At 39.1% G+C, this 11,320-nt stretch overlaps 1 pseudogene; it reads left to right on the top strand.

The window, feature by feature from the left end:
- Window positions 1-10,825: 10,825 nt before the first annotated feature.
- Window positions 10,826-10,925, top strand: LOC140628863 (U6 spliceosomal RNA; annotated as a pseudogene).
- The last annotated feature ends 395 nt before the right edge of the window (window positions 10,926-11,320 follow it).

The raw sequence follows: 11,320 nt of genomic DNA, 5'->3' as shown, positions 1-11,320 counted from the left end.
AAGCATCTTTTCATGTGCTTATTATTATCTGTTTGGATATATCTTCTTTGAAGAAATATCTATTCAAGTCCTTTGCCCATTTTTGAATTGTTTTCTTGTTGAGCTGTAGAAGTTCTTTCTATGTTCTAGATCTAAGCCTCTCATCAGATAGACAATTTGCAAATATTTTCTCCCATTCTGTATTTTGTTTTTCCACTTTCTTTTTTTTTTCAGTTAGCTCTACACCCAATGTGGGACTTGAACTCATGACCCCAAGATCAAAGGGTCATGATCTACTGACTGAGCCAGCCAGGTACCCTGTCTTTTCAGTTTCTTGATAGTATCTTTCGATGTACACAAGATTTTAATTTTGATAAATTCCAATTTATCTACTTTTTATTTTGTTATCTATGCTTTTGTTGAAAAGACTGTCAATTTCCCATTGAATCTTCTGGCATTCTTGTTGAAAATCAGTAGATTATACATTTGAGGGTTTATTTCTGGGCTCTATATTCCATTGTTCTATATGTTTTGTCTTTATGCTAGTACCACACTGTTTTGATTACTACAACTTTTATTTTTAAGATTTTATTTATTTGAGAGAATGAGGGCAGCCCAGGTGGCTCAGTGGTTTAGTGCCGCCTTTAACCCAGGGCCTGATCCTGGAGACCGGGGATCGAGTCCCGTGTCAGGCTTCCTGCATGGAGCCTGCTTCTCCCTCTACCTGTGTCTCTGCCTCTCTCTCTCTCTCTTTCTCTCTCTGTGTCTCTCATGAATAAATAAAATCTTTTAAAAAAAGAAAAAAAGAGAATGAGCACACACAAGCAGGGAAGAGGAGTAGAAGGGAGTGGAAGAAGCGGACTCCTTGCTAAGCAGGTAGCCTGACGTGGGGCTCAATCCGAGGACCCTGAGATCATGATCTGAGCCAAAGGTAGACGCTTAACTGACTGAGCCGGCCAGGCACCCCTGATTACTCTAGCTTTGTAGTAGTTTGTAGTTTTGAAATCTGGAAGTTTGAATCCTCTAACTGTTCTTTCTTGAGATAGTTTTGATTATTTAGGGACCCTTCAGATTCCATATAAATTTTAGGATTGATTTTTCTATTTCTGCAAAAAAAATACATTGGGATTTTGATTGGGATTACATTGAATCTGTAGATCATTTTGGGGAGTATTTTCTCTCTCTCTTTTTTTTTACATTTTTAAAATTTAAATTCAGTTTGCCAATATATAGTATAACACCCAGTGCTCATCCCATCAGATACCCTCCTCAGTGCTGGTCACCCAGTTAGCCACCCCCCCACCAACCTCCCCTTCCACAACCCTTTGTTTCCTAGAGTTAGGAGTCTCTCATGGTTTGTCTCCCCCTCTAATTTTCATCATAACAACATCAAGTCATTCATTTGGGGAATATAAAAAATAGTGAAAGGGAATAAAGCAGAAAGGAGAGAAAATGGGTGGGAAATATCAGTGAGGATGACAGAATATGAGAGACACCTAACTCAGGGAAACGAACAAGGGGTAGTGGAAGGGAGGTGAGCGGGGGTTTGGGGTAACTGGGTGACGGGCACTGAGGGGGGGCACTTGATGGGATGAGCACTGGGTGTTATGCTATATGTTGGCAAATTGAACTCCAATAAAAAATATACAAACAACAACAACAACATCAAATCTTTCAATCCATGAGCCGGGATTTCTTTCCATTCTTTTATGTCTTAAAATTTAGGTTGGCAGGGGATCCCTGGGTGGCGCAGCGGTTTGGCGCCTGCCTTTGGCCCAGGGCGCGATCCTGGAGACCCAGGATCGAATCCCACGTCAGGCTCCCGGTGCATGGAGCCTGCTTCTCCCTCTGCCTGTGTCTCTGCCTCTCTCTCTCTCTCTCTCTCTGTATGACTATCATAAATAAAATTTAAAAAAAAAATTAGGTTGGCAGTGTTTGTGGTTTTCATTGCTAGTGTATATAATTGCAACTGATTTTTTGTGTGTTGTAGCCTACAACTTTGATGAATTTATTAGCTGTATCAGATGTGTGTGTGTTATCTTCAGTGTTTTCTACGTGTAAGATCATGCCATCTGTGAACAGAGACAATTTTACTTCTTCATTTCCAAACTGGTTGCCTTTTCTTTTCTTTTTTTCTTTTGCCTAATTGCTGGCTAGAAATTCCACTACTGGGATCCCTGGGTGGCGCAGCGGTTTGGCGCCTGCCTTTGGCCCAGGGCGCGATCCTGGAGACCAGGGATCGAATCCCACATCGGGCTCCCGGTGCATGGAGCCTGCTTCTCCCTCTGCCTGTGTCTCTGCCTCTCTCTCTCACTGTGTGCCTATCATAAATAAATAAATAAATAAAATTAAAAAAAAAAAAGAAATTCCACTACTGTGTTGAATAGAAGTGGCAAAGGAGGACATTCCTGATCTTTTTTTTAAAAGATTTTATTTATCTATTCATGAGAGACACACAGATAGAGAGAGGCAGAGACACAGGTAGAGGGAGAAGCAAGCTCCATGCAGGGAACCTGATGCGGGACTCGATCCCAGAACTCCAGGATCATGCTCTAGGCTGAAGGCAGGTGCCAAACCACTGAGCCACCCAGGGGTCCCTGTGGTCTTTTTTTTTTTAATTTTTATTTATTTATGATAGTCACACAGAGAGAGAGAGAGAGAGGCAGAGGGAGAAGCAGGCTCCATGCACCGGGAGCCCGACTTGGGATTCGATCCCGGATATCCAGGATTGCGCACTGGGCCAAAGGCAGGCGCCAAACCACTGCGCCACCCAGGGATCCCCGTGGTCTTTATTATGTTGAGGAAATTACTTTCTATTCCTAATTTATTGAATTTTTTCTTATCATAAAAGTTTTGGATTTTATCATATGATTTTTTGGTTTATTGAGATGCTTGTGTTATTTTTATTCCTTATTATATTAATATGGTGTATCACATTGATTGATTTGCATATGCCAAACCATCCTTGCATCCCAGGGATAAGTCCTACTTGGACATGGCATATAATCTTTTTAATGTGCTGTGGAAATAAGTTCGCTAGTATTTTTTTGAGGATTTTTACATCCATGTTTATTAGGGATAATGGCCTATAGTTTTCTTGCAGTGTCTTTTGTCTGTATTTGGTATCAGAGTGATGCTGGCCTCAGAGGGAATTAGGAAGTGTTTCCTCCTCTTCAATTTTTTGGAAGAGTTGGAGAAGGATTAGTGTTGATTCTTCTTTAAATATTTGGTTGAATTCACCAATGAAGCCATCTGGTCCTGAGCTTTCCTTTGTTGGGAAATCTTTACTGTTTCAATATCTTTACTACTCATAGGTTTTTACAGATTTTCTATTTTTTATGGGTTGGTTTTGGTAGATTGTATGGGAAACAGACATATTTGTTTCCTCTACCAATTGAATACTTCTGCATTCCAAATTTGTGGGTGTTTTTCCCACACCAAGCTATTATCCTGGTCTCCGCAGACACCAACTGGGTATTCTATAACTTAACTCAATCTGACACTGTCTCCTGGAAATAGCATTATATCCCACAAGTTAAGGGCTCAGTCCCACAAATCTACCCCTATTTCAGATGCCAATTGCAAGTCCAGGTTGTCATTTGTGCTCCTGACTGACTAGCTACATATTGGGGGTCCCCATAACCCTGTCCTTATATTTGATAATTTGCTGGAACACCTCACAAAACTCAGGAAAACAGTTCACTTACTAGACTACCACTTTATTATAAAATAATGAGACTCAAGAACAGCCAGATGGAAAAGATACAGAAATGTGTAGGGAAAGGAGTGTGGAGCTTATATGCTTTCTTTGGATGCCCCCCTCTCAGTCCCTTCACATGTTCACCAACTTGGGAGCTCTCTGAACCTCTTCAGTTTGAATTTTTATGGACGCTTTATTGCATGGACATGATTGATTACATCATTAGCCTTGGTAAGGCTCCAGACTCTCCCCCTTCCCTATCCTCTATGTAAATGATTGATTCTCCTGGCTACCATCCCCCGTCCTGAGGCTATCTAGAAGCCCCTAGCTACCAGTCTTCTGGTTTATGGTCTTGTTCACATTTCTGTTTCTGCAATGACCAGCCTGGTTGTACTATCCATTATTGAAAGTAGAGTATTGAAATCTCCAACTTATTATAGAACTGTCTATTTCTCCTTCAGTTTTGTTAATATTTGCTTTGTATATTTTAGGGCTCTGTTCTCATGTTTACGAGTACTATATATTCTTGCTAGATCAAACATTATATCAATATGTAAAGTCACTTTTTTGTCTTTTGTGACCTTTTTATATTTAAAGCCTATGTTTTTCCTGACAGTAATATAGTCACCCCTGTGCTGTTTTGGTTACTATTTTCATGGAACATATTTTTCAATCCTTCTACTTTCAACCTCTTTATGTTCTTATGTATTTTTAAAAAGATTTTATTTATTTATTCGTAAGAGACACACAGAGAGGCAGAGACATAGGCAAAGAGAGAGAAGCAGACTCTATCCAGAGAGCTGGATGTGGGACTCAGTCCTGGGACTCTAGGATCATGTCCTGAGCCGAAGGCAGGCACTCAATCACTGAGCCACCCAGGCGTCCCTGTATTCTTATATTTATTTTTTAAATATATGTATTTTATTTATTTATTCATGAGAGACACAGAGAGAGGCAGAGGGAGGAGAAGTAAGCTCCATACAAGGAGCCCAATGTGGGACTTGATCCCGGGATTCCGAGATCACGCCCTGAACCAAAAGCAGACGGAGCCACCCAGGCGTCCCTGTATTCTTATATTTAAAATGAGTCTCTTGTAGACAGCATATAGATTCTGCTCTTCTTTTTTAAATCAAATCTGCCAAGCTCTGACTTTTACCAGGAGAGTATAACCCATCTACATTTAATGTGACTACTGATAAAGAGAAATTTACTTCTGTCATTTATCTGTTTTCTTCCCCTCACCCCATGAAACAACCTCTGCTCTGGTAACCATAAGTTTGTTTTCTACAGTTAAGAGTCTATTTCTTGGTTTGTCTCTCTAATTTTTTTTCCTTTTCTAGTTTGGCTTGTTTCTTAAATTCCACATATGAATGAAATCATACGGTATTTGTCTTTCTCTGACTAACTTATTTTGCTTAGAATTATATTCTCTAGCTCCATCCATGTTGTTGCAAATGGCAAAATTTCATTCTTTTTTATGGCTGAATAGTATTCCACTGTATACACATATCACATCTTCCTAATTCATTCCTCAACCAATGGACATGTGGGCTGATTCCATCATTTGGCTATTGTAAATAATGCTGCAATAAACATAGGAGTGCATATATCCTTTTGAATTAGTATTTTTGTATTCTTTGGGTAAATACCTAGAAGTGTGACTCCTAGATGGTAGGGTGGTAGTTCTATTTTTATTTTATTTTGTTTATTATTATTTTTTAAAGTGAACTTATGCCCAATGTGGGGCTTGAACCCCAAACCCTGAGATCAAGAGTTGCATGCTCTTAAAAAAAAAAAAGTTGTATGCTTACTGACTAAGCCAGCCAGGCAGGCCAGGTAGTTCTACTTTTAAATTTGTGAGGAACTTTCATACTGTTTTCTGCAATGGCTGCACTGGTTTGCATTCCCACCAGCAGTGCACAAGTGTTTGTTTTTCTCCACATCCTTGCTGACACTTGTCTCTTGTGTTTTTTATTTTAACCATTCTGACAGGTGTGAGATCTCATGGTAGTTTTGTATTTCCCTGATAATGAGTGATGTTGAGCATCTTTTCATGTGTCTGTTGGCCATTTGTATGTCTTCTTTGGAGAAATGTCCAAATGTTCATGCCTTCTGCCCATTTAAAAAATCAGGTTATTTGGGTTTTGGGTGTTGAGTTTGATAAGGTCTTTATGGATCTTGAATACTAGCCTTTTATCTGATAAGGCATTTGCAAATATCTTCTCCCATTCTGTAGATTGTCTTTTGGTTTTGTCAACTGTTTTTTTTAGCTATACAAAAGTTTTTTTTAAAATCTCGATGAAGTCTAAATAGTTCATTTTTGCCTCTGTTCCCCTTGCCTTTGGAGAGGTGTCTAGCAAGAAGTTGCTGCAACTGAGGTTGAAGAGGTTGCTGCTTGTGTTCTCCTCTAGGATTTTGATGGATTCCTATCTCACATTTAGGTCTTCCATCTATTTTGAGTTTATCTTTGTGTATGGTGTAAGAAAATGGTCCAGTTTCATTCTTATACCTATGGCTGTCCAATTTTTCTAGCACCATTTGTTGAAGAGACTGTTTTTTCCATTGACTATTCTTTCCTGCTTTGTCAAAGATTAGTTGACCATAGAGTTGAGGTTCTATTTCTGGGTTCTCTATTTTGTTCCATTGATCTATGTGTCTGTTTTGTGCTGGTACCATATTGATTTGATTACTACAGCTATGTAATATAACTTGAAATCTGGAATTGTGATACCTCCAGCTTCGTTTTTCTTTTTAAAAATTTTTATTTATTTTTATTATTTTTTTATTGGAGTTCAAATTGCCAACATATAGCACAACAACCAGTGCTCATCCCGCCAAGTGCCCCACTCAGTGCCCATCACCCAGTCACCCCAACCCCCCACCCACCTCCCTTTCCACTACACCTTGTTGGTTTCCCAGAGTTAGGAGTCTCTCATGTTTTGTCACCCTCACTGATATTTTCACTCATTTTCTCTCCTTTCCCTTTATTCCCTTTCACTAATTTTTATATTCCCCAAATGAATGAGACCATATAATGTTTGTCCTTCTCTGATTGACTTATTTCACTCAGCATAATACTCTCCAGTTCCATCCATGTCGAAGCAAATGGTGGGTATTTGTCATTTCAAATGGCTGAGTAATATTCCATTGTATACATATACCACAGCTTCTTTATCCATTCATCTTTCGATGGACACCGAGGCTCCTTCCACAGTTTGGCTATTGTGGACATTGCTGCTATAAACATTGGGGTGCAGGTGACCCGGCGTTTCACTGCATCTGTATCTTTGGGGTAAATCCCCAGCAGGGCAATTGCTGGGTCGTACAGCAGATCTATTTTTTTTTTTTAGGGCAGATCTATTTTTAACTCTTTGAGGAACCTCCACGCGGTTTTCCAGAGTGGCTGCACCAGTTCACATTCCCACCAACAGTGCAAGAGGGTTCCCCTTTCTCCACATCCTCTCCAACATTTGTTGTTTCCTGTCTTGTTAATTTTCCCCATTCTCACTGGTGTGAGGTGGTATCTCATTGTGGTTTTGATTTGTATTTCCCTGATGGCCAGTGATGCGGAGCATTTTCTCATGTGCTTGTTGGCTATGTCTATGTCTTCCTCTGTGAGATTTCTGTTCATGTCTTTTGCCCATTTCATGATTGGATTGTTTGTTTCTTTGCTGTTGAGTTTCATAAGTTCTTTATAGATCTTGGATACTAGCCCTTTATCTGATAGGTCATTTGCAAATATCTTCTCCCATTCAGTAGGTTGTCTTTTAGTTTTGTTGACTGTTTCTTTTGCTGTGCAGAAGCTTTTTATCTTAAGTCCCAATAGTTCATTTTTGCTTTTGTTTCCCTTGCCTTCATTTTTCTTTCTTTTTTTATTTTTTATTTTATTTATTTTTTAAAATTTTATTTATTCATTCACGAGAGATACAGAGAGAGAGAGGCAGAGGAACAGACAGAGGGAGGAGAAGCAGGCTCCATGCAAAAAGCCCGATGCAGGACTTGATCCTGGTAAGCTGGGATCAGGCCCTAAGCCAAAGGCAGACGCTCAACCTCTGAGCCACCCATGCATCCCTTCTTTCGTTTTTTTTTTTAAGATTTTATTTATTTATTTATTTATTTATTTATTTATTTATTTATTTATATTTTATTTTATTTATTTATTCATGAGAGACACACACAGAGAGAGGCAGAGACACAGGCAGAGGGAGAAGCAGGCTCCATGCAGGGAGCCCAACGCAGGACTCAATCCTGATCTCCAGGATCAGGCCCTGGGCCTAAGGCCGTGCTTAAACCACTGAGCCACCCAGGCTGCCCAGATTTTATTTATTTTTTCATGAGAGACACATAGCGAGAGGCAGAGACATTGACAGAGGGAGAAGCAAGCTCTTCACTGGGTGCCCAATGTAGGACTCGATCCCAGGACCCCAGGATCACGCCCTGAGCCGAAGGCAGATCCTCAACCACTGAGCCACCCAGTGGCTTTATTTTTTCTTTTTTTGTCTTCTTTTTTTGTTGGTTTTTTTTTGTTTTTGGTTTTTTTTTTTAATTTTTTTTTTTTTTTTTTTTTTTTATGATAGTCACACAGAGAGAGAGAGAGAGGCAGAGACATAGGCAGAGAGAGAGGCAGGCTCCATGCACCGGGAGCCCGATGTGGGATTCGATCCTGGGTCTCCAGGATCGCGCCCTGGGCCAAAGGCAGGCGCCAAACCGCTGCGCCACGCAGGGATCCCCTGTTTGTTTTTATTTAAGTTCCATTTACCAACATATAACACCCAGTGCTCATCCCATCAAAAGTCCTCCTTAGTGCCTGTCACCCAGTTACCCCAACCCCCCACCCACCTCCCCTTCCGCAACCCTTTGTATTTTTTTTAAGATTTTATTTATTATTCATGAGAGACACACAGAGAGGCAGAGACATAGGCAGAGAGAGAAGCAGGCTCCAAGCAGGGAGCCCGAAGTGGGACTGGATCCCTGGTCTCCATGATCAGGCCCTGGGCTGAAGGTGGCGCTAAACCGCTGAACCACCCGGCTGCCCTGTATTTTTCTTTTTTAAGGTTGTTTTGGCTATTTGGAGTCTTTTGGGTTTTCATACAAATTTTAGGGTTGTTTGTTCTAGTTCTGTGAAAAATACTTTTGGTATTTTGATAGGGATTGCATTAAATGTGCATATTGCTTTGGGTAGTATAGGCATTTTAACAATATTTGTTCTTCCAATCCATGAGCATGGAATGTCTTTACATTTCTTCGTGTCATCTTCAATTTATTTCATCAGTGTTTTAGTGTTTAGTGTTAAGTTTATTCCTAATATTTTGTTATTTTTGGTGCAATTGTTTTATTTTTGTTTTGTTTGATTGCTTTCTTAATTTCTCTTTCTGTTGCTTCATTATTAGTGTATAAAAATGTAATGGATTTCAGTACATTGATTTTGAATCCTGAGATTTTATTGAATTCATTTATCAGTTTTAATAGTTTTTAGTGGAGTCTTTAGGGCTTTCTATATAGAGTATCATGTCATCTGCAAAATTGGAAGTTTTACTTCTTCCTTACCAATTTAGATGCCATTTATGTATGTATGTATGTATGTATGTATGTATGTATGTATGTATGTCTAATTGCTGTGGCTAAGCCTTCCAGTACTTTGTTGAATAAAAGTGGTGAAAGTGGACATCCTTGTCTTGTTTCTGACCATAGAGGAAAAGCTCTCAGTTTTTCTCCTTGAGTATGATTAGCTGTGGGTTTTTCATATATAGCCTTTATTATGTCGAGGTCTGCTCCCTCTACACTCAGTTTGTTGTGAGCTTTTATCATAAGTGGATGTTGTACTTTGCCAGATGTTTTTTCTGCATCTACTGAGATAATCATATGGTTCTTATCCTTCTTCTTATTAATGTGATGTATCATGTTGATTGACTTGCAAATATTCAACCACCCTTGCATCCTGGAAGTAAATTCCTCTTGATCATGGTGAATGATTTAAAAAAAATTTTTTTTTAGTAATCTCTACCCCCAATATGAGGCTCCAATTCATGACTCCAAGATTAAAAGTCTCATATTCTTCTGACCGAGTCAGCCAGATGCCCTGTGAATGATTTTTAAAAATTTCCTGTGGATTTAGTTGGCTAATATTTTGTTGAGAATTTTTGCATCTATGTCCATCGGAGATATTGGCCTGTAGTTCTCTTTTTTTGAAGTATTTTTATCTGGTTTTGGTGTCTGGATAATGTATGCCTTGTAGAATGAATTTGGAAGTTTTCCTTCCTCTTCTATTTTTTGGAGTCTATTTATTTTCCTTGTGCCTTATCTGCCTTATGCTGCCTTTGTTGGTAGTATGCCATTGTGATTTCCTTCTTTCCTTTTTGGAATATTTTAAAGTTATTTCCTTACTAGTTACCTTGGGGATTACAATCAACATCTTAAATTTATAACAACCTACTTTGAATAATACCAGCTTAGTTTCTTTTTTTTTAAGTTTATTTAAGTATTCTCTACACCCAAATATGGGGCTCCAACTCATAATCCCAAAATTAAGAGTCACAAGCTCCACTGACTAAGCCAGCCAGGTACTCCAATACCAGTTTAGTTTCAGTAGTATACAATTACTCTGTTCCCATCCCCATCTCTCCCCTTTATTATTGTTATTGTCACAAATTACATCTTTATATGCTGTAGACCCACTAACATAGATTTCCAATTATGTTTTATCCATTTGCCTATGAGATCGTATCAGAAAAATAAGTAATAAATCATACCAAGAGTACAATAATACTGGCTTTTGTATTTACTTATATAATTGTCTTTTCCAGTACCCTTTATTGTTTTTCATAGCTTCAAGTTATTGTCTAGTTGCTTTTCATTCCAGCCTAAAGGTCTCCCTATAGCTTTTCTTGTAGGTTAGATGTACTGGTAATAAACTCCCTCAGCTTTTGTTTATTTGGAAATGTCTTCATTTCTCCTTCACTTATAAAGGATAGTCTTTCTGGATGTAGAATTCTTGGTTTATATTTTTCTTTCAGAATTTTAAACATATCATCCTACTGTCTTACGACCTGCATGGTTTCTGAGGCAAAATCAGGCATTAATCTTATTGAGGATCCCTTGTACATGATCAGTCACTTCTCTCTTAATGCTTTAAAAATTCTTTCTTTGGTGCTCCCTTCAGCACATATACTAAAATTGGAATGATACAGAGATTAGCATGGCCCTGTGCAAGGATGACATGCAAATTTGTGAAGTGTTCCATATTTTTGAAAACAGTATGGAGATTCCTCAAAAAGTTGAAAATAGAGCTACTCTATGACTCAGCAATAGCCCTGCTGGGTATTTACCCCAAAGATACAGATGTAATGATCCAAAGGGGCACCTGTGTCCCAATGTTTATAGCAGCAATGTCCACAAGAGCCAAACTCTGAGAAAGCCCAAATGTCCATCAATAGATGGATGGATAAAGAAGATGTTGGGATGCCTGGGTGACTCAGCAGTTAAGCGCATCTGCCTTTGGCTCAGAGTATGATCGACCTGGGATCAACTAGGTTGATCGAGTCCCGCATCAGGCTCCCTGGATGGAGCCTTCTTCTCCCTCGGCCTCTGCCTATGTCTCTGCCTCTCTATTTCTGTGTGTCTCATGAACAAGTAAATAAAATT

Source organism: Canis lupus, chromosome X (assembly GCF_048164855.1).
Source record: "Canis lupus baileyi chromosome X, mCanLup2.hap1, whole genome shotgun sequence".
Classification (NCBI taxonomy): Eukaryota; Metazoa; Chordata; class Mammalia; order Carnivora; family Canidae; genus Canis; species Canis lupus.
Note: the sequence above shows the minus strand (reverse complement) of the source record. Positions and strands in the feature narration are given on the sequence as shown.